Source organism: Delphinus delphis, chromosome 11, assembly GCF_949987515.2.
Source record: "Delphinus delphis chromosome 11, mDelDel1.2, whole genome shotgun sequence".
NCBI lineage: Eukaryota > Metazoa > Chordata > Mammalia > Artiodactyla > Delphinidae > Delphinus > Delphinus delphis.
Genome location: NC_082693.1, coordinates 39,165,349 through 39,190,132, shown reverse-complemented (window position 1 = coordinate 39,190,132; position 24,784 = coordinate 39,165,349). Strand labels below are relative to the sequence as shown.

Below are 24,784 nucleotides of genomic sequence, written 5' to 3'. Positions count from 1 at the left end.
CTTAGTTGCTCGGCGGCATGTTGGGATCTTCCTGGACCAAGGCTCGAACTCATGTCCCCTGCACTGGCAGGCAGATTCTTAACCACTGCGCCACCAGGGAAGTCCCTACCATATATTTCAAAATTATTTTCTTAATGGTTACTATAGGGATAATATACATCTTAATTCACTACTATCTATTGCAGATTAATACTAACTTAATTTCAGTAAAATAGAGAAACTTTGCTCCAATATAACTCTATCCCAGACCCTCCTTTGTGCTATAATATATATCTCAAATATATCCTTGTATTAACACTTAATATTATTTATCATATAGTTATATCTGTATTACATAATAATACATTAAGTGTTATTATATATCTCACATGTACATGTTATAACCCATCAATAGAGAGTTTTTTTTAAGCTCTTTTTAAAATGTATTTATTTATTTGTTTATTTTTGGCTGCATCGGGTCTTCGTTGCGCTGCGCAGGCTTCTCATTGCAGCGGCTTCTCTTGATGTGGAACACGGGCTCTAGGTGCATGGGCTTCAGTAGTTGTGGATCGCAGGCTCTAGAGCACAGGCTCTAGAGCGCAGGCTCAGTAGTTGAGGTGCACGGGCTTAGTTGCTCTGCGGCATGTGGGATCTTCCCGGACCAGGGATCAAACCTGTGTCCCCTGCATTGGCAGGCAGATTCTTAACCACTGTGCCACAAGGGAAGTCCCATCATGGTGGTTTTCTTTTGTTGCTTTAAAGATTTTCTTTCCATTGCTGGTTTTTAACAATTTGTATGCTGTGTTTAGGTGTGGATCTCTTTGTAGTTATCCTAGTTGGGTTGGTTGAGCTACTTGGATGTGTAGATTAATGTTTTTAATCAAATTTGTGACGTTTTCAGACATTATTTTTTTTTTCTGACCTCTTCTTCCCTCTCCCATTACACATATGTTGGTCTGTTGTCCCACAAGTCTCTGAGGCTCTCTTCACTTTTCTTCCATTTTCATTCTTTCTATTCTTCAGTAGATAATTTCAGTTGATCTCTTCGGTTCAAGTTCACTGATTCTTTTTCTCTGCTAACTTGAATCTTCCTTTCAGCCCCTCTAGTGAATTTTTTGTTTCAAGTATTGCTTATTTCTACCTCTAGAAATTACATTTTTAAAATTTTAAGTTATGTGTTTCCTTATTGAGCATCTTTATTTGTTAATATATTATTGCCCTAATTTCTTTTGATTCTTTAAACATTGATTTCTTTTAGTTCTTTGAACATATTTATAACAACTGCTTTGATGTCTTTGCCTGATAAATCCAACTTCTTGGAGACAGAGTCTATTGATTTTTTCTTTCCCTCAGAATGAGTCATACTTTCCTATCTCTTTGCATATTTTATTTGAAAGCTAGATTTTTAAATACTATATTGTAGCAACTCTGGATTCTGAGTTCTCCCTTAAGGCTGTCTTTTGTGTTTGTGTGTTTAGTAACATGCCTTGGTTAAATCTATGAAATCTGTCTCCTCTGAAGGGTGTGGCTGTCGACATCTCTGCTCAGTTGATTTTTTCTTGTTTTTATTTTTAAGTCTGGCTTCCTAGGGGTCACTCCTGTGTCTAAGTAGCCTAAAGGTTAGCCAGTGTTGGGACAGAAACTGGCTTCTGTCCTCTAGTAATGGGTGTGTGGGCAGGGGAACAAATTTAAAGTTCAGGCTGTTTTCAATTCTACTTGGCCTTTTACTTTTACTTTTCATTGGGCCCTTTCACAGCTCCTCCATGCTCAAATCCTCAAAGTCAGACAGGAGTATGTGGCTGTCTTAGATCCTCTGTTCTCAGCTGCAAATGTACACAACCTCAGCCAGGAATACTCTTTCCCCAGCCACAACTGCAACCTCAGGTTGGTAGTACCATTGGCCCTCTCCTGCTCCAATTCAAGTGAGCCCTCTTTGACTGTGCCAGTCCTCACAGCATCCCCCCATCCCGGCAAAATCTCCATGCTGACCGGGCTGGGGAGAGGGTTGGAAAATGGAAGCATCCTCAAGCAAGGATGCCACAGAGTCCCACTGTTATTACTGAATTTCAGCAGTTGTTCAAGCACAAACACTTCTCAGATTATTCTATGCCTTTGGTCGATTTTCAAGGTGCTAAAATGGTGGTTCTCACCAATTTTTTCCAGGTTTGTAAGTTGCTTTTGCGGGGGAGTTGATTTGCCCACCTCTTCACTCTGCCACACCTGGAAGTCCCACCCTCGTCAATAAATATTTGATGAATAATAAGTGACTAAACCCTGTGTTATCTGTCTTCTACCTCTACCACATTTTTGAGACTGTCCCATCAAAAATTATCAGTTGCCTCCCAGGAAGTAAAACAGGCTTTGAATAAAGCAGACATTGGTTGAATTCCAGCTCTGCCACTTAGCAATTGTGTATTCGGCAAGTATACTTATCTTCTCCAAGTCTTTTTTTTTTTTTTTTCCTTTTCTTTTATTCTGTTAAATGGCTAAAACAATGCCTATGGAGTTATTGTGAGGAGGGTGGGGTCTGAGTAAGCACCTGGATGGACACCTCAGGGTTCTTTTCCAACACAGTTTTTGTCAGGAGGCCTGAGCTTCTGTTCAGACTGAGTCTGGGATGCCTCTTGACCTCTTTTATCACCCTTACACTCAATAGAGACATAAATGGTGGGAATGCAAGGATAAGATCATGAAACTCCTTTGAGAGTGGATCTACTATACACAACTATAATGTATCATTATGCCTTATGATGTTCTTTGGGAACTTAAAAATCCCTCTCCCTGGGAAATTTTGATCATAGCAGAATTTCTAAAAATAGGGAAGCTACTGAAATTACTCCCCTAACTTCCTTTTTCCCTGGACATTTTAACCATTATGTTGATATCTTCTGAAAGACCAGGACTATGGATAAATCCTTTTTAATCTCACATTTTTAGGTATTTCTTCTTCTAAGAACTGAAAGGCATGGTCCCCTGACTCAGAAATAAAACAGCAATTTGGTGGTTAAAGATGGAGAAAAAGAAACATGACCAAATAGAATGCTTGGAATTTGAAATGAAAACAGTGTGGCAAGACTATCACCATTTTAGGGCCTTACTGAAAATTCAGCTCTTTCTGCAGGAAATGCATGTTTAAAAACAGAATAAAAAACAATTGCTCTTTCCACATTCTTTTAAATTTTTTCCCTTTTATCCTCCCTTTAGTTAGCCAAGCATTCACTATTGTTACTTGCTTTTTCATGTGTCAGCTAGGCTGCCAGCTCTCTGAAGGCAGGGAATACCTCTTTGTATCTTCCCTGATGCCTGGCACTATTCCTTGCTCTCACCTGCAGTCAACAATTATGCTCATTTTATATAAATTGTAAACATCTACCAACATAGAAAGTTTAGGAGGATGACATTTTAAAAGTATAAACAGAATTTGTAATATTTCCTTTCTGTACCTTGTGTATATTCCACTCTGGAGACCACTGTTCTGTAGGATAAAATGCAGGTTTCAGTTTTTTGGTTTTTTTTTTTTTGGCTTCGTCGGGTCTTCGTTGCTGCACGCAGGCTTTCTCGTTACGGCGAGCAGGGGCTACTCTTCGTTGCGGTGCGCGGGCTTCTCATTGCGGTGGCTTCTCTTGCTGCGGAGCATAGGCTCTAGGCACGCGGGCTTCAGTAGTTGCAGCATGCGAGCTCAGTAGTTGTGGCACATGGGTCCTAAAGAGCGTGGGCTTCAGTAGTTGTGGCGCGCGGGCTCTGGAGTGTGGGCTCAGTCGTTGTGACACACGGGCTTAGTTGCTCCGCGGCATGTGGGATCTTCCCACACCAGGAATCGAACCCGTGTCTCCTGTATTGGCAGGCGGATTCTTAACCACTGCGCCACCAGGGAAGTCCAAGATCCAGGTTTTTTAAAACCACAGTCTTCAAACTGGGATCTAGGTAACTTAAGGGTACATAGCATAGATAGTATTAAGAGGTTCAACTTCCAGATTCTGAAGTACCAAATGTTTCCTTTCCTGAAAGTGATCTGCCAAGAAATGGCTGACGTTGAGCTGATTTCTCTTTTCCAGCCTCCCCTTTCCAATTGCTCTGACCCTTCACAACAGAAACTCCTCAGCCATCCTGAACTGTGTTTTTTCCCCAAAGCAAGGGATGATTTGAGAGTGCATTATGCCTGAGGGAGAATCTCTTGAGTGCCAAGTAAGAAACACTGACAGAGCAGCAGCTTCTTCATCCCCTGAACAAATTCCTGGCAAGCCTCTGTGCCTTGCACAGTGACTGTCTTAGAATTAGAAGTCACAAGTGAGGTGGTGGAAGACTTTGAAGTAATACACTGGGTTCTTTTTTTTTTTAATTTTTAAAATATTTATTTATTTATTTGGCTGTGTCGGGTCTTAGCTGCGGCACGTGGGATCTTCGTTGAGGCATGCGGAATCTTTTGTTGCAGCGCACAGGCTTCTCTCTAGTTGTGGCACTCGGGCTCTAGAGCATGCAGCCTCAGTAGTTGCGGCACACGGGCTCAGTAGTTGTGGCTTGCAGGCTTAGTTGCCCCGCGGCATGTGGGATCTTAGTTCCCCAACCAGGGATTGAACCCATGTCCCCTGCATTGGTAGGCGGATTCTTAACCACTGGACCACCAGGGAAGTCCCGTTATATGGTGTTTTTAATTTAAAAATGGAGCTAACCTTTTTCTGATAGAAAATAATTCTATTTAACTGCCCAGTTTGACCATGTACACCAGTTTTGCCAATTCAGTGATATTTTCCTTAAGTGAAATGGGCTAGATCTGTGCCTCCGCCTTGTTAATGAAAATATACGCAAAGTACTCGTCCGATATACAACACACCAAAAATGTCACCATTTGCAACTATTTCAACTTCTGATGACCACTGCCTTAAACTAACATTCACAATATTCATAACCACCCCAGACTCTTTCCCATCTTATCTCCTGTCAGGCCCTTTCAGGCTTCAGCCAAACCATACTCATGCTCCTGGGCATTCTTCCAAGTCTATACCTGTGTGTGTGCTCATGTCAGTTCCTCCATCAGAAATACCCTTTCTTCCCATCTCTGTATGTTGAAAACTTAATATCTGCTTGGACTGAAGCACTAATTAGGCACTGAGGATGCTAAATGAACATAATAATAGCCTTAGCGTGTCTTCGCAGGATTTAAGAGTCTAGTATGGGAGACAGATAAGCAATGGAATATGGTATGACAGAGCTATGATGGGGAACCACAACGTGTTGGGAACTCAGCAGAGACACCCTCCCTTCAGCTGGAAAGGTCAAGGAAGTCTTGGAGGAAGTGTCCAGAAAGCCAAGACCCACTGAGGAGCAAGAGTTAGCTTGACATTTTGCAGGGAGTGAGGAGAAGAGGACTGACTGGTGCTGAGAGAACAAAAGTGAGTTGAATTGATATTGTTAAGGCGAGTCCTCTGTGAAGTCAGGATTTTGACCATGAGAGACACACTTACCTAATTCTAGGGTCCAGATAGAAACGTCTACCAAGTTCAATCTGTTTCATGTTTTTGAAAGAATGGTCACATTTCTCTCTAAAGCCCAATTTAGAACAGGCTGAAAGTCAAGGGAGAGGTCATCTCTAGAAAAAATTTCCCTTGCGTTTTGCCAAACACAAAATATTTGAACCCCAAGCTCAATTGCTGGGGGAATGTGTAGACTTTTTATATTGGGTTCACCAGAAATAGTGCTCAGTGAATACTCTTGAGACGTCTGTGAAGAAAGTCACAGGAAGTTTGTACGTGGGGCTCTGTTCTGAGGGTGCAGGCACCCTCTAAACAAATAAGCTAATGAAACAATAAGAACCATAGAAGAGAAAAATTCAGTTTCTGAATTTTGAAGAGATCACAAGGGCTTAAGTTGTCTGGCTCTCACTGCTCCACCTCTGATCCCTTCCTGCACTGTCCTAAACCAGAGACCCTGAAAGTCCCTTCACCAAGGGATGCTCAATTCCACTGCATGCCACCACTCACACTGCTGATTTGTTATCAAGCTATTTATTTCTATGAGAGACACTCCTCACAAATACATTGGTAGAAGAGAGGTACGACAGATGTGGCATCAGCCATCAAATATTTCCTCTACTTGGGCTACCCTGGTGGCGCAGTGGTTAAGAATCTGCCTGCCAACGCAGGGTTCCATCCCTGGTCCGGGAAGATCCCACATGCCGCGGAACAACTAAGTCCATGCACCACAACTACTGTGCCTGCATGCCACAACTACTGAGCCTGTGTGTCACAACTACCGAAGCCTGCACGCCTAGAGCCTGTGCTCTGCAACAAAAGAAGCCACTGCAATGAGAAGCCCACACACCGCAACGAAGAGAAAGCCTGTACAGCAACGAAGACCCAATGCAGCCAAAAATAAATAAATTAATTAAAAATATTTTCTCTACTGGTAACAATTTGGTACCCAATAACTCTTTGCTCATTCAAAATAGAAAATATACTCAATCTTCTAGTTCTCTGATACAGTCCATCCATGCATCATCACAATGGATTCTTATTTCTCATCCTGTTTTCCTAGTTTATTTTCTTCAAGCATCCATATGGAGGGTTAACATTTTCTCTATAAAAGTATTCACTGTGGCAGTAGAATCAGGTAGGTCTCATCCATGAGGGCTTAGTTATCGAAGCACCAAAGGATGTCTTTATAAAACACTGACTGTATATGGAAGTCACATGACATGGACCCGAAGAACTATATAACCAGTTAGGTTCCAAAAGGTTATATTGTTGGTAAAGCTACTTCATCTTTTTCAGGAAAACCATTATAAGCTCATCCCAGAAAACAAAAACTCATTTTTGTTAGAATGTTATTATCAAGCTCTGGAGGGTCAGCTTGATAACATTTTTCCATTACAAATGTTTCCTATTGTGATACCATATTTTTCCAGATGGGTGGGCCAACTGTAATTCTGCTCTAAATCTTGCTTTCTTCCAGTTCCCCGTGAGTTTTCTAATTATGGCCTTTAACAAAGTTTCCAGCAATGGTGAATTGAGATTTGTTTTGAAGTATGAATATAAATGTGTTTGAAAATGGGTTTAGACCCTTGTGTGGAAAGAGCCTGAAGCTTCCTAAACAGAAAAATCATCAAGTAAATCAGAACTGACTTAAGAGTCTGGAAAATGGTAGCAGGGTTTAGTGATCTTATATCAAACCACGGCCAAGGCCACATTTTAACACCTCCCCACTCCTAGATTAATTTTATTTCTGTCACCCTCTTCAGCTTTTAAATTTCCTTCCATTCAGCAAAATCGGTTCCATTCAAGAGAACAAATACATTGTGACTTCTATGCCTGATACTTCTCTGTGTGCACTGGTGGAAAATAGAGTTTTAGTTTTCAGCTTTGCACCTGAGAATCGTGCGGGAGTAATGAAATGAGTTAAGCCTCCTTTTCTCCTAAAGCCCCAGGTTTTCCTGAGAACACCCATATAACATATGTCAGTTCATTTAGGCCGGAAGGCTCCTCAAGACCGAGGCCATTTTCTTGTAGGGTCATTTCAGTCTCTTTTTAGATAAGGGGACTGCATGTAAATGCTACCTTGGTGGCAGAGGCTTTCCTGGGCAAAAGTCCACACCTTCACCTGCAACCCGTTTTCTCCTTCCCCGGCACGGTCTTGCAGGGTCGCGGCGCTTCCAGCAGATGGCGCCGCAGCTGAATTTTCGCGACCCTCTCTCTAAACCTGCAGAAGAGTCTGGAATAAACAGGAAGAGGAATTTGTTTTTTTAACCACTCCAATTTCCAACATATATTGCTTTCTTTGTCGGGTCAGAAGCTCTTTTTACTTAGCCAAGTTGAAATGTATTTGAGACGTTTAAAAAAAAATCAGTGATTACGCAATCCCAAATACATGTTTTTTTAAAGAATTTCCACTGTCTCAAAGGACTCAAGAAGCAAGTTTTCAAGTAGCATAAACTGTCACAAGAGTACAGTGGTTCAGAAACATCAGTAGGCAGCGCTGGGTGAAGAAAGACTGGCTCGAAAAAGACCAACAAGGCGTAGCACGGTAGAGCCTCGCGGGGCCGCAGCGGAAGTGACCTTAGAAGCGGGCGGGGCGGCGGCCTTGGGCGCCCGGAAAACAGCGTCGCCTGCTGGTCGAAAGGGAGAAAGCGCGGATCTCGTCGGAGGCTGCGGCATGGCTCCCCCGACACTTGGTCCCGACAGACATTTCAAACACGTTTGCACTCAAGTTGCTGCACGTTATGCCCTTTACCCAACAAAACCGAAAGTAATGCGCACAACCAGAGTAGTCTTTCTGTCGAGAAGAGACACCTTAGAGGCCCGTCGTGGTTTGGGGATACAGTGTTTCAAAGGGCTTAGCTGTTGTTAATACCTTCCTAAAGCTAAAAAGGGTGGATTTGATTTTCATGGTATAATTGTTATTTAAAGCAATCATAAAGGAGAGTGAAAAATAGAACCTGATAGGGGCTCTCTTTCGTTTTTCCCATCCTGCTTTAAGTTATTTACAAAATAGTAAAAGAGGTTATCAGAAGCAAGTTGGGAAAAAAAGGGCAGAGGGTTGAATTTCAAGGTGTTTGTGCTTATCATTTCTTATTATGGCCCCTCATTTTTATTCCAGGGTTGTTGCAGTTCCATTTCTAGAGTCCCTCCTCCTCTCCCCACTTCCTTTTTCTCTTCACTCATTTGACAGGAGCCTCCGCAATCATCTGCCTAGAAAACGTCATCATCATCCACTGGGAGAGAATTGTGGTACCACCTTTCTCCACCTATGGCTGAATCCCACAGAAAGAAGATGACGGTTGTGCTTCTGCTCTTGAGCCAGCGTGATTGCTGGGAACTGAAACCTGCAAGATGATGCCAAAGCGCAGCTTCCCCCTTTTTATGCGGTGTAGAGCTTTATGTTGCCCTTCATTAAGCTGATGCTTTCTCCTACAGAGCCCTGTCCTTCACGTTCCCCAGAATGATGCGCTAATAACCTTCTTGTTCCTTCCACTTGCAGAGATTCAGTGCCTTAAGCAGAAGAATTGTACATTTCCATTTTTCTTCTTGTAAGGTAGTGAAGGCCCAAGGATGGACGGTTTCATTTGGACTAGTCATGCTGTTTATCAGGTCCCTGTTCTCTGACATGAAAATTCCAGTCTCCCATCAAGGCATAGCTGTAGGCATTAATTATAGGCTCTAGTTCAAAGCATGCCGTCTCTTTTGAGCAGCAGCACCAGAAATTAGGAACCCAACTGGAAGAGAAGCTTCTTGAGGGTCCTGGAGAAGGAAAGTTGGGCCCCCAAGTCCTGTTCACGACTACTCTAGCCTTCACAATCTGGACCCAATCAGATGAACACTGAGAGCTCAGTGTTTGGAGGACAAAGAGTAATGGATACATAGTAACTTGACTGAGTTAGGGACAGGATCCAAGACATACCTGACATTTGTTTATCTGCAGAGAAACAGAAGTAAAGGAGGGGAATGTCTCCCTAAGTGTTACTGTGTTATAAAAGTGTCCTCCCGGGAGAGGACACATGAACAGGGCAGCTGATAACATTAATGCTGTGCAGGCAAGCACACATCTCCCCACATCCCCAGGACTGCTGAACCAAGTGTTATTAAACTAATCGGCAGGGACGCAGCTCTGAACCTCCCCTGCTGCAGTCCTCAGAGGGAGTCGGCTCAGACAAAGCAAAGTGGCTTTTCCGAGGGGGAGGGGTGCCCGCTTTCTCTTTGTTCTTCCTTGGAAAATGGGCTCTCTCTCAAGTCTAATACAACAGCTGCTTACATCTCTCAGAGGAGGGCAAAAGAAGTTAATTCCCAATAAAGATGTGGACAGCATATTTTGGAGCCCTGAACTCTGTGAAATGCACAAACTGTTTTTAGAATTCTAACATGCTGTAAGTTTTATTCTGGGTTTCTAGGCAAAAATTTCAGAAAGGTGCCTCTCTTTATCAAATAAAAATAAAAAGATCACCTTCAGAAAGGGGTGGTAGAGACAGTGTTTTGAATCCTTCTTAACCTAATAATAGATGTCTTGCACCTTTACTCTTAAGAATCTCTTCCTCGCAGAGGTGTATGATTTAATGAGCATACTCTTTTGTCTGCTAGGAAATCCCTTCAGCAGTAAAACGGCTCTCTGAGAAACCACACTTTTTTACACTACAAGTGATTTTTTCCTCATAAGAATGATTTACTCTAGCTCCTTTAAAGGTAAACACATTCAAAATTTCTATCCCTGATTTACATGTGGAATCAAGACAAAGGGTATTTGTTCTTGTGTCAGGAATAGGCCTGCCGCTCCCCAAGCACTCAGAGCATCTGCTCCCCGGACTGATTCTTAAACCAAAAGCCACACGTGGCTTCTGTGCTTGACAGCTGGGGTGACCTTTTATATCCAGTTGGAATTTCAATTTGGGCCGGCTGGAATGGGTTTGCACACACAACAGAAAATGGGCTCTGTTGGTCAGAGAAAGCTTACTGGGCTAAAGACTAGGCTGACATTTTGGAAATACTGTAGGTTCATTTCCTGGGAATTCACCCCCCAAAATAAAGTCCCTTCAGTCCCTTCAAGTGGCATCCTCAGGCTCTTTAAGACAATTCTGACTCTTTGGGGATTTTATCTGCCCACTAATATCAGCTATGTTGTCCAGAGTAACACAATATCTGCACATTTGTACTCAGCCTAGCCTTGGGTCCTGTGGAGAGCAGCTCTTCTCTACCAGCTCCTGGGGACCTCATTCTTTCCAGCACTTTCAAGAGGAAGTGAGAGCAACCCCCAGCCAGGAAACCACCCAGCACAAGTGTATGATCTGATGGCTCACGTCCTACAGGTAAGCTTCTAAAATGATTCTGAGGCTAGACAAGAAACGAATAAGCAGGTGGTAAAGGCTATATATACCTTTGTCATTAACAGAAAATTTTGACAAAATAGCACTGGGCGTGTATAGTCATAATACTACCCTGTGTTTATGTTATTATCTGTTACCCGGAGAGCATATTACGGAATGCCTTTCATCTGACAGGTTCAAAGTTCTTTCCAGTGTTAACCTCATACATTAAGGTACTTCGGTTTAATAACTAACAAGAACTTTGAGGGCAAGAGCCCTGTCTTGAACTTCCCTTATGCTTCACACCATACCCAGCAGGGTATTAGACATGCAGTAGGTGCTCAGGGAATACTTGCTTAAAAAATATATATACATTATACATATACATATATATACATATATATATATATATATACACACATATATATATATATATAAGGAACAATGGCTGTGCTTTAATCCTGAGATCAGGCCTGTCTTTATTGTCACATCTGAAGAAAATGGAGAGTGATACTCTGTAGACAGAAAATGGAAGTGGGGATATTGCAACTTCTCTGATAATGATGACAGCAGCTGACTTCCCTGTATGCCAGAAACTGTATACTTTATACACATTAACTCATTTAGACCTCACCACAATCTCACAGGCTAAGTTTACCATGATTACTACTCTTATTTGACATATGACAAGATATTACCCAAGTCACACAACTAATAAATAACCACATCAGGACTTGAATCCAGAGATTAGTCTCCAAGGTGCATGCTTTTAGGTACATCCCTGCTCCAGAATAGCTAATAATGACATTCATGGTTCCATTTACTAACTGCCCTTCTTTGAGGGATCGCCTCACAACATAATGTTGTGAAGTGGGAGGGAAAGAGGGAAGATGCTAAGAAAACACAGTTCATAACGTACACATTTCAGTTTGCATGGTTTTGATGTTTTTTCCTATATGTTATCTCATTTAATCCTCACAGCATGCTGTCAAGTATGTTACTGTTATCTCTTATATATAAGGAATAGATTTCTGGAGAATGGGTGGGTCTTTTAAAAAAGTAAATGCTAAAATTCAGAAGCTGAGAGGCAACAAATCTTCTAACACTGTGCCTACCCTAGGCCTCTTAGCTCAGTGTTGGTACGCACTTCCTATGTTTCCTTCCTTTCTTACTTATTAACACTCCAGTGAGTCATAAAGCTTATGCTTGTCTCTACATACAAATATGATTAAATGTTGACTTGCCATGCCACTAAGCCATTTCAAAAGCAGAGCTGGGCTTCCCTGGTGGTGCAGTGGTTGGGAGTCCACCTGCTGATGCAGGGGACGCGGGTTCGTGCCCCGGTCCGGGAGGATCCCACGTGCCACGGAGCGGCTGGGCCCGTGAGCCATGGCTGCTGGGCCTGCGCGTCCGGAGCCTGTGCTCCGCAACGGGAAAGGCCACAACAGTGAGAGGCCCGCGTACCGCAAAAAAAAAAACCAAAAGCAGAGGCAAGGTAGAGAGGAAACAGTAAAAGTGAGAGTGCATGGAATGCTAAGTGATGTAACAATTAAAAAGAATGAATTAGATTTCAATGTACTGCCATGAAAAGATCTCCACAAGGCACAGTAAGTTAAAAAAAGAAAGAAAGAAAAGCAAGTTGCAGAGTAAAAAGTACAACAATGGTACCATTTATGTTTTGGAAAGATACAAACCAGTATAATACAAACACACACATCTATGCAAACATACATATAAACAGTTGGTTACACCCCAAATTGATAACCGATTTCTCTGGGGAGAGGATTGGGTCCGGGGTGAGGTACATAGCATTGGCAGACTTTATCTTTCTACGAGATAATTTATTCAAATAACGTGCATGTAAGAAAAAAAAAAAAAGAAAGGACAGGAAAGAAACAAGTGATGGTGTTAGAACATAAAAGGTTAGCAATATGCAGTAAAACAAGTGGTACAAATACACAAACTAAAATCCACTGCCACATTCATGTTCATAAGAGACCGAGAGATTAGAAGAGAGTCCTCATGTTGGCATTATTATTATCAATTGGATGATTTTTAACATGTAATGTCTGACTCTACCAGAAATACAGAGCTATGAAGTACATTAGGCTTCGAGCCAGATAACCTGGGTTCAGGGCATGACTCTGCATTTCTCTGTAACCTTGGGCTAATCTCTCAGGGTTCCTTAACTATCAAGATAATAGTTACATACTTCAGAGGGTGCTTTGAGCATTAAACGAAATAATGCTCAGGAAAGAACAGCAAAATCATGCAGACTGAGACTTATGAATTGTGTTTGTGTTTCCTCTCTTCCCATTCTCTCTCCTCCACTTCAGAGAATTATTTATTTACACACCTTTAAGATGTCTGAATGTCCCACAATGAGGCAGAGTTAAATTAACAAGCCGTTAGTCTTCAGTACAATATTTGCTGATAATAGATGGGCCTCCATTATTTGAAGCTTTAGATTATGCACATGCATAGTTTTTAGGCTTCAATAACCTGTATTCATGTATTTATTTTAAGGAATATATCTATTTGATTCTATTTATAAAATATACTCTTTTCTTGTAAAACCTACTTTTGATGCAAGAACTGAAATATACAAATCAGAGGGGCCATTTAAAGTATAAGCCAAAAATGCATTAAATACTTTTGCACCTTAAAATGTGTTTATTTGTGGTCCTACTAAAATTTCAGGCTGTTCTGAAATTTGAGAATCTAATTATAAACCTTACAATAAAAAGGGTTGCAAAAATAATAAGAGAAATACTATCACCAATATAATTAAACACAAAAGAGAAATAGGAACAAATTAAAAAAATATATCAGTTGCCTACACACAGCACCGTGTCCACACTGCATGACGTAACTATTTCCAATTACAGCCTCACCTTTGAAACAGAGCTGGGTTCTCATCTGCTTTTGCTGGATGTGCCTGTGTTAAAAGGCGCAGGGACCTGAAGATTTCTGGTCAACTAAATAAGAATCCAGTTTAAGTTGTTTTGCAGTTTGAGTTCAGAAAGGATTCATTTAAAGGAACCAATTCCAAGCACACAAAGCACACATCCCTCCCAGGCTCCTCCACACCATTAAACTGGGCTGTCATTTTAGAGCTGGGGGCCCATTGTTCACTTTCTTCTATGCTAATTAGACCTGACAGATTGCTCTTTCTAGCTAGACGGGCCCTTGCCAAGAACAGAGAGAAGAGATGAGGCTGATCTTGTCTTTATGCCTTTGGGATTAGTGCCCCATCCCCCATCCTAGTCCACAAACACAGAAAGGTATCCCCAGCAGCTCCAATCTGTTCCCCTTCTCCTCCAGCCTCCTTCTTACTGAACCCCTGGCAGTCTCAGCACCACTGACTTTTCTTACTTTCAATACCGTGAGATTCAAACCCTAGTAGGCTGTGGGAGTGGAATAAGCGTATGGTAAAATTTTTCATAGTAATATTCTGACCTTTTTTTTTTTTCTCTGCAGGCCCCGGGGGGAAAAACAGATCACCTTTTCTAAAGGGAAAGATACTGCAGTTCCACCCAGCAGCAGGAAATATCGATTGCTTCATAAAACAGAGCTCAGGAAGGATTCCGGCCCTGGCACTGCCTGCACGTTTCTGAAGCAGATCCCTCGCCCCGCTGCCCTCAGTTTCCGTCTGTGAAATTCCATCAATAATTCTTGAACCTTTATCATATCAAAAACATGTTATACTGGTATTATGTAAGAACTAGATAATAAAATTATAGAGCTGGAAAAGATCTTAGAGATCACCTAGTCCAGTATCTTTGTTTGGAAGACTGAAAAACACAGGCCAAAAGAAGGAAGTGACATGCAGTGTTATGAAATTAGTTCATAGACTTTAAACACACGATGCTGAACAACAGCTTGCTAATCAGCTTTGTCACTAACGTGCCTTTTCCTAGTTTATCCTATGCTTGATAATAAGCCTTATTGGCCAGGAAAGCAACTTTCTTTCTCCAAGGAAGGAATTCCCCTCACCAAGGACTATGTTTTCAGAAATGTTTCCCTTTACTAAGAATCCAATGGTCTTGTAATAGAACCTGAGTCACCCAATGCCACGTGCTTCTCGTAGGGACACAGGATGAAATTCAACAGGCTGAAGGTCTGGGGTCTGCTCTCAAATGTGAGTGGGCCTGTCTTTGACTTAAGCCTGGCTGTGCGCGCACAGCCTCAAGAGCTGTGAGCAGTAGAGATTGTTAGGAATTTCTTCTTTGAACAGATCTAGTGTTTCCCAGGTTGGAATGTAAACCCATTCATTTGTCATTCATTCACTTACTCACAAGCACTTAATAAAAGCCCATTTTTTGCTAAGCCCCTGAGAGCTGATAAGACTGCTACAAGGAGTAGGACCCAGCATCAAGGAGCCTCAGAAGGAACCAGCAGTGTAAACACTTATGTGCAGTAGAGCACTGTGGGGACTAGGATGGAAGGAGGAGATGGTCAATTTGCCTGGGTTGGGATTTAAGGAATCAGGAAAATGTCATAGAGGAGGTGATACTTGAGCTGAGCTTTGGGAAATGAAGGTTATTTTCCAGGTGGAAGTGAGGCAAGTACATGGCATTCAGACAGAGAGTGAGCCTGGCGTTTGGGGGGAAAAAAAAGAAAATTTTGGTCTGCATCGTATGAGGAAGCATCGTACTAAATTGGAAAGTTAGTATGATGTGAAACATTATATGACAAAGGAAGAAGTTTAGATTTTGTTGTGGCAGCTCATGGGAACCTTTGAAGAGTTTCAAGCAGGGAAGTAACGTGATCCAAACTGCAGTTTTGAAAGACGGCTCCAATGGCAGTGTAGAAGATAGAATGGGGAAGAGGTAGGAAGAAGCAAGACCCAAGGCAAGTAGGCAATACAAAAATTTAGGTGAGACAAGACAGCTGACTCAGTCTCTTCAAAAAATCAGTGGAGGGAATTCCCTGGTGGTCCAGTGGTTAAGACTGCACTTCCACTACAGGGGGTCTGGGTTCAATCCCTGGTCGAGGAACTAAGATCCTGCAAGCTGCACAGTGTGGCCAAATAATTAATTAAATTTTAAAAATTTCAATGGGAAGGATCAAAGAGAGGGAATGGTTTTACTTTCTAAGAGGATTCAACTACATGAAATGTGTGGACCTTGTTTGGATCCTGATTCAAACAGGCCAGCTGTAAAGAGAAAATTTGGAAGAAAAACAGAGTATTAGATAATATTAAGGCATTCTTGCTAATATTGTTAGGTGTGAAAATGCTACTGTGGTAACATAATAAAACAGCATACTGAAGTGTTTATGGGTGAGTTGTCATGATGTTTGGATTTGCTCTAAAACATTGTAGAAATAATAGATGAGGTAGCTATGGCAAAAAGTTAATAGTTATTCAATCCAGATGATGGATATGTAGGAGTTTGTTATACTCTATGTATATTTGAAAATCTTCAAAATAAAAAGCTAACATTTTAGGCAAAGGATAATGAGATCCTAAATTAATGAAGTTATACTGAAAACGGGGACTTCCTGGTGGTCCAGTGGTAAAGAATCCTCCTTCCAATGCAGGGGACTCGGGTTCAATCCCTGTTCAGGGAACTAAGATCCCACATGCAGGTGGGGTAACTATGCCTGCAGAACACAACTGCTGAGCTTGCACGCCTCAACTAGAGAAGCCCGTGTGCTGCAACTAGAGTGAGGCCCGTATGCCACAATGAAGAACCCGCATGCCTTAACGAAGATCCTGCGTGCCGCAACTAAGCCCTGATGCAGCCAATAAACAAACAAATAAGAAGTTATACTGAAAACGGAGAGAAGAGAGCTATGAGAGACAGTAAAAAGGCAGAATTAACAATACTCAGTGACTGATTATAAGTGATTAGTGAAATTGGAGAGTTGAAGTGACTTCTAGGTTTTGCTTGGGTGCCTGGGGAGACGGGAAAGAGTTTACTCTTTCAGGCATGTGGAATTGGACTTTCAGTGAAACATTGACTTAGTGCTGCTTAGTAGGCAGTTGGACACATAAATTTTTAAAGCTCAGGAGAGAGCCTGGGGCTGGTGGTGTGGATTTGTGAGCTGTCAGCTCACCAACACTTGGGTGGAGATTCAAACCGTTAGAGGAGCATGGCAGGTGAGAAGGGAAGATGGCTGAGGAAGAAGCCCAAGGCGCACTTACACTTAAGAAGTGGGGATAGAGGGGGCTTCCCTGGTGGTGCAGTGGTTGAGAATCTGCCTGCCAATGCAGGGTACACGGGTTCGAGCCCTGGTCTGGGAAGATCCCACATGCCGCGGAGCAACTAGGCCCGTGAGCCACAATTACTGAGCCTGCGCCTCTGGATCCTGTGCTCCGCAACAAGAGAGGCCACGATAGTGAGAGGCCTGCGCACCGCGATGAAGAGTGGCCCCCACTTGCCATAACTAGAGAAAGCCCTCGCACAGAAACGAAGACCCAACACAGCCATAAATAAATAAATAAAATTTAAGAAGTGGGGATAGGAAGAACTTGCAAAAGAGATTAAGAAGAATGGCCAGTCGGGTATGAGGAGAAACAGGAAAAAATAATTTCTAGAGAATCTGTCAAGAAACAATAGTCAATAGAATCAAATACCCCAAGTTAAAATATGAAACCCATTGGATTTAGCATCTAAATGACAATTGCCAAAGAACTTTCAGTAGAGTATAACGTAAGAGGGGAGAGTAAGTGAAGCCTGGAAGATGAGGGAGGGCTGGATGGTCCTCACAGAAGGAGCGAGGTGGCTAGAAATGGTTTGCAAATGGGCAAGCTCTGGTCCAATGGGATGATCAATTACCTCTGCTCAAGGGGGCTCAGTAGAAGTGAATTCCTGAGAGAAAAAAAAAAAAAGTTTCAGTTAGGGCAAGGAGGAGAAGGGTATACTCTATAGAGATTAAGAATATAAGGGTGGTCTAATGAAGCAAAGATTCCAGAGGGCATTGTGGAGAGAGTTTACAAGAAGGTCAGCAGTGTCTGAGAGTCAGGAGGGTAGAAAGGGACTCTTGTCCTCTGGCTGGAATATTTTAGCAACCTCTTCAATAGTCTTCCAAATACAATTTTCTCCATTCTCTCCCATCTTGCAGGTATCAAATTTGGAAAATATTTATAAAGTACAGCCTTGATCATGTCAAACCCTTGCCCTAAAACTTTCATTAGCTCCTACTACCTACTGAGTTAGGTATAATGTAGATATTGAAAGCCCTTCCATAATCTGATTCCAACCTGCTTTTATCAGCCTGATCTTTCTGGGTTTATTTGTTTGTTTTTGTTATGTTTTGTTTTATTTTGTTTTCCTTTTCATGAACCTTCCTTCCAGGATGCCAGGTATTCACTCTTCTCTGAACATATTAATTATATGAAACATCAATATTATAGGAAAAGGGCATATAGTAGTGTCTAGCATATAGTAGCATTCAACAGATGTTAGTTTTTGGATACTGAACTATTTTTAATTCCCCTCCAACCATTTCATGAAGTTCTCTTTACCTTGAAGTCTCTTTCTACCTTTCTTCATGTCACACGGTAAGATTGGTGTCAGCTCAGGTGTCATCTGTTCCAGGAAGCCTTTCCTGTGTTCTCAGGCTGGACTGTGGGTGCCCTTGTCTGGGCTTCTGCGGCACCCCCATCTCTCCTGACACTCAGCCTATTAGATCTGTTTATATGTCTGTTTCCTCATTAGAGTATAAATTTCCTGAAGGCCATGGCTGAATTTTTTTAACATATTTATAGCATCAGTACCTAGTACAGTACATGGCACTATATATGCCTAAAAAAAAAAAAGATATATTGAACAAAACTTCACTTCCTCTCTTCGTTAACTGCATTTTTATAGATGTGTGATATGGTTTCTTATATGATACCCTCACTCTACTCCTGAATGGAAGTGGACATTGTTTTTGTCACCAGTGTCCCTTCCTGTTCTTCTGGCAACATGCCTGATTTTCTCTGTGAATTCTCTGCTCTTGGTCTTTGTGATCTGGATGCGGCTTCCCCCAACACCTTGCCCCAGGGTGGAGGACAAGACACAGGCCTAAATCAGCCAGTTATTGTTCCATTTCCTGTGGCCTCACTGGTTTAGGTGAGCCACGTGCTCTAAGCCTTTCCAGTCATAGTAAATCTCAGGACTGTCTTCAGTTACTGGAAGAGGGATTCTTCTCTCTCTCTCTCTTTCTTCCGCACATGGTCATTAGGCGCAGGGCTATTTTCATACCACAAGAGACAAATATATTTGAAAATGAAGGCAATAGTTGGAGAGAACACAACCAGGAGAGAGAGAGAGAGAAACAGAGTCCTGGTGATGGAAAAAGAACTGAATTCAGCCATACTTGGAAAGAAAATTATTGCTTGTCAGTTTGTGTTGGATTTTCTGTCATTTGCAACAAAACCATCTTAACTAATATAATATTTATGGGTATCTAGTACATTGCTCGACACATGAGACTACTCAACAAATGTAGTTAATAGATAAATAAGTTGTTGTGAGGAACAGCAGTTATTTACTTCTACAGGGCAATTTGGCAATATATAGCCTTAAAGAAGATCATCCTTCTGGAGATGGGTGATGGTGATATTTGCACAAGAATGTGAATATAATTAATGTCACTGAACTGTATACTTAAAGATAGTTAAAATGGTAAACTTTATGTTATATGTTTTACTACACTAAAAAAATGAATAAGAGAAAGGAAATGATCATCATTAGACCAGAAATAAAGGTTTATAGCCCAGTTAACACATGAAAACATAGTGTCAGGAAAGCTTGCTGCACTCGTATTACTATTAATACTAGTAGTAATTCTCTACTTTTAGAAATGTATCTTAGGGAAATAATTAGGTAAGTATACAAAGTATGTTTATCTGAACATTATTTATAATATCAGTAGGGACTGGCTAATAAAATTATGATATATTCAAATAATGGAATATCATATAGTCATTAAAATAAGGTAGACTTATGTGCCACTTCTTATGAATATATACATCAGAGTGCTATTGGAATTATATTAATATCAAATCATTTCACAAAAATAAGGCAAGACTTTTACACAATTTATGAATTAGAACCAAATGGTTGTAAGGAAGAACATCATTCAGTGGCTGGTAGGAGGTAGAAAAGCTCACTCAGAAAGAACTTACGATATTTCACTGAATTTCAGATACCATTGGTTGTGAGATGCTTCCTGATTTCAGAGATATCAAAATGTGAAAAACGGGCTTCCCTGGTGGCGCAGTGGTTGAGAGGCCGCCTGCCGATGCAGGGGACGCGGGTTCGTGCCTCGGTCCGGGAGGATCCCACATGCCGCGGAGCGGCTGGGCCCATGAGCCATGGCCGCTGGGCCTGCGCGTCCGGAGCCTGTGCTCCGCAACGGGAGAGGCCACGGCAGTGAGAGGCCCGCGTACCGCAAAAAAAAAAAAAATGTGAAAAACTATACAGCAGAAAATTGTGCATAGAGATAAATGGGATGAAGGGAAATAGGACATGAAAATCATCAGACATAGTAAACTCAAAAGGAAAAGTGTTATAAGGTTTATAGAATAAAACTATTTTATACCTAGTGAAAGGAAGCTTTGAGGAGGGATGTAAGATGGCCACAAAAACATGCACTGAAGGTTGATTTTGTAGCTAATCTAAATTAGGAAGCAAGTAACTCCCTGCTAATTTGAACACTGCATATTAGGTAATAGTGAGTGTTAATTCATTTACATTTGTGAGGTTTCTTTCTCTATTTTTTAAGTGGAGGCCAAGCTTGTAATTTTAGCTTCCCCTTCTGCTTTAGAAGGTGTTTGGCAGCTGAAGACAGATAAAAAAGAACGGGAGCAACAAATTGCTAATACTCAAGGAGAAGGTCAAATGTCTACATTTTTCATGTAAACAGAATATAGGGAACTCAAGACTTCCCCTTAAGAGTGTTCAGGGGCTTCCCTGGTGGCGCAGTGGTTGAGAGTCCGCCTGCCTATGCAGGGGGCACGGATTCGTGCCCCGGTCCGGGAAGATCCCACATGCCGCGGAGCGACTGGGCCCGTGAGCCATGGCCGCTGAGCCTGCGCGTCCGGAGCCTGTGCTCCACAACGGGAGAGGCCACAACAGTGAGAGGCCCGCGTAAAACAAACGAAAAAAAAGAGTGTTCAGTATCTCTTCCCAGCCTCACCGGTTAGGAATTTGACCAGCTGTCTATCGGGAAATGGGCTTTTAAAATGTCAAGCATTCTCTCTCTCTCTTTCCCCTCCCCCCGCCTCTGCCTCTCTCTCTCTCTCTCTCTCTCTCTCTCTCTCTCTCTCTCTCTCTCTCTCTCTCTCTCTCTCTCTCTCTCTCTCTCTCTCTCTCTCTCTCTCTCTCTCTCTCTCACACACACACACACACACACACACACACACACATTCACATTCACAGATTTCAGTGCTTAGCAATACACTATACGTATGCTATTTACTCACATAGCTTGTTCCTTATTTTCAGTTATTTCTGTCCGTGGTAAAGTGGGAAGCATTCGGAAAGGCAAACTGCTCTTAGTTTTACTATGACTCACAATGAGCTCAAGTCAGGTGCCCAGGACCACTGCCACCAGCAACTGCTGCATCCAGAGCATCATCATAAGCACCTTCCATTTGATGTAATTACTGACCACAGACAGAGGGACTTGACCAAAAGCCACAGGTATGGGTCTAGGCAAAATGCTTTGGTAAATAAATTTAACCTCACAGGTAAACAAATTTTCAGATCTAGAAGGAAACCTAAAGAACATGTAAGCCCTGAAATTCTTAACTTTTGTCAAGCAACAAACTTACCTCAGGACTCTTGAAACATCTTGGGATGAGGTCCCAGGGTTGTATATTTTTCAAAAAGCTTCACATGTAATTCTGCTGTACATTAAAGGCTAAGAATCACTGTTCTAATCCCATTCCTCTTATTTTACAGATGGTGACCTGGGGCCCAGAGAGGTGCTGCCTTGCCCAAGATCACACACCTGGTTAAAAGCAGAAACAAGTCTAGAACTCAAAGCTCCTGATTCCTGGCCCAGGGTCTTTATTCTTACACTACCATCCTGCCCCACTGACTGTTTTCCGAATATTTACTATTATTCCTTCCTAATACAATTGAAAATGTATAACCATTGGTTATTTAATGACAAATCATAGAATTGCAAAATCTAGCATTTATGAAAGGAGCCAGTCACAAAAGACCACATATCATATGATTCCGTTTATATGAAATGTCCCGAATAGGCAACTCCATAGAGATAGAAGTAGATTAGTAAATTACCAGGAGCTGGGGCAAAGGGTGGAAATGGGTATGGGTTTCTTTTGGGGGGTGATGAAATGTTCTAAAATTAATTGTGGTAATGGTTGCACAACTCTGTGAATATTTAAAAACCACTGAGGGGACTTCCCTGGTGGTGCAGTGGTTAAGAATCCACCTGCCAGTGAAGGGGACATGGGTTTGAGCCCTGGTCTGGGAAGATCCCACATTCCGAGGAGCAACTAAGCCCATGTGCCACAATTACTGAGCCTCCATGCCTAGAGCTGGTGCTCTGCAACAAGAAAAGCTGCCGCAATGAGAAGACCGCGCACCACAACGAAGAGTAGCCCCCGTTCGCTGCAACTAAAGAAAGCCCGCGCACACCAATGAGGACCCAACGCAGCCAAAATAAATAAATGAATGTATAAAAAAATAAAAATATATAAAAATAAAAACCATTGAATTGTACACTTTCAAAAGATGAATTGTATGGTATATGAATTATATCCCAATAAGATTGTTTAAAAAAGTCTAGGACTAACTTCTCACTGGACTCTGAAAGATAATTTAAAAGTTTTACTTACTTCATTCTTCAACATATCTCTAAAATAATAGTTTCCAAATGGGTCTTATCCTTAAATGTAGTTTATCCCTACTTAGGTGCATTTCCCAGTGCCCTATACCCCCCAAACAGATTGACCTTCCCAGAGCTTAGTCTGACATTTAGGAGTTTTGTCCTTCATGCCACCAGACTTTGTGCCTTTGCCAAGACTGTTCCCTCCACTGAGGAGGCCAAATTGTGTTTTCAAGGCCTGGCTCATATGTCATCTCTTCAAAGGCCTTTTGTCTCCACCACACTGGAGGTGGTCTGCCTTCCAGGGTATAAGAGGTGACATTTTTTTTTTAGAAACAGACTTTATTAAAAACTTTAATTTATTTTTGGCTGTGTTGGGTCTTCGTTGCTGCGCGTGGGCTTTCTCTAGTTGTGGCGAGCGGGGGCTACTCTTTGCTGCAGTGCGTGGGCTTCTCATTGTGGTGGCTTCTCCTGTTGCGGAGCACATGCTCTAGGCATGCGGGCTTCAGCAGTTGCAGCACGCGGGCTCAGTAGTTGCGGCTCGTGGGCTCTAGAGTGCGGACTCAGTAGTTGTGGTGCACGGGCTTAGCTGCTCCACGGCATGTGGAATCTTCCTGGACCAGGGCTCGAACCCGTGTCCCCTGCATTGGCAGGCGGATTCCTAACCACTGCACCACCAGGAAAGTTTCTGTTTTTAATGTATTTATTTTTGACTAATACATAAAAAATAAACAAATAAAATAAATAAATCTATTAAAAGAAAAGAAAAAAAAGTCTGTTTCTAAAAAAAAAATGTCACCTCTTATACCCTGGAAGGCAGACCACCTCCAGCGTGGTGGAGACAAAAGGCCCTTAGATGATATATGAGCCAGGCCTTGAACACACAATTTGGCCTCCTCAGTGGAGGGAACAGTCTTGGCAAAGGCACAATACACATGTGGTATACATTTTTGGTGTATTAGTCATGTTTCTCCCAACTAGACTATAAATTTACTTAGGGTAGGAACCATGATTTATAGTTCCTTAAGATCATAAGTTCTGGAATCAAAATATGCTCAAATCCTGGCTCTCCTACTTGCCAGCTGTATGACATTGGGCAAATGGCTAACTCCTCTGTGCCTTAGTTCCTAATATTTAAGACGGACATAGTAAAAGTACCCATCTCATAGGAGTGGCTATAAGGCTAAATAAGGCAGCTCATGTACAATGTTCAGCAGATGGCTGGCACGTTGTAAGAACTCAATAAACATTAGCTATTCCTATTACCCTCCACATTGCTCAGCATATCAGTGAACACTGAGTAGATGCCTAAAAATTAATTGTTGCTGATCTATTAGGTTACATATAAATTTCTTTTAGATGCCTAAAAGAATCAGAAACTCTTGTATTAAGACAAAAAGGGTGTATTTGTACAGACACTAATTATTTTTAAACATTTATCTGGAAAATTTTACTTCCCCATTTTTGAGGAGCATCTCACCATTGCCCCCATATATGCTCTCACCTGGGTCCTGGAGACCAGGTGAGGAAAGCAAGAGGATTATCTCCCTCACTTCATAAGGAAATAGGGAATGAGCATTAGATGACAAGATAAAACTCAGATGCTTGGAGTATTCTGGGTGCCAAGTATCAGCCACCTGCTAAGAATTCATACTAAAGAGTCCATATTTGTGTAGTTTTTTTGTTTTTGATTGTGTGTACCTCAAAGAAATAAACATAAATTACTGTATTGGCCTGTTGGTAGTTGAGGGGACAGTATGTCTAGTAGAGTACAAGACAATAATAAAGGTGAGAAGAAGGTAATGAAAGACCCAAGGCTGAGCTCTAGACACACACTATTATTATATTTTATATTATACCAATTACCATGCATGCCCCTCCCCCCAATATTCTACAAGCTAAATGGCTTCAATCAGCTTATCTGGAAGAGCCAACACCTTAAGTCCCATGTCGTCCCTGGACTGCATCCTGGTAAAATCCTTGGGACTCAGGTGGCTACAGAGAAAAAAATTATTGTTGGAGGGGGAGGGGATATGAGACTGCAGCAGATGATACTACCTAGACAGTTGTGGGATGTGTGTGTGATCCATACCATTAAAAAAGATCATAGAATGTGAATTGCTTTGTAAAAAAATTCTTTGGGGCTATTCCTCTTCTTTTACACTTAAGTGTCACATTTTCCAAATGAAAGATTAAAAAAATAAGAGCTGGTTGAAAATCAGA

At 41.8% G+C, this 24,784-nt stretch overlaps 1 long non-coding RNA gene across 1 annotated transcript in view; it reads left to right on the top strand.

Moving 5' to 3' along the window:
* The window catches only part of LOC132433653 (uncharacterized), a 31,268-nt gene extending 16,773 nt beyond the window's left edge, over positions 1-14,495 (top strand). The window contains exons 2-3 of the long non-coding RNA XR_009521190.2: positions 10,617-10,765; positions 14,243-14,495. This is a non-coding gene — a long non-coding RNA (uncharacterized lncRNA). The remainder of the gene's footprint in view (positions 1-10,616; positions 10,766-14,242) is intronic.
* The last annotated feature ends 10,289 nt before the right edge of the window (positions 14,496-24,784 follow it).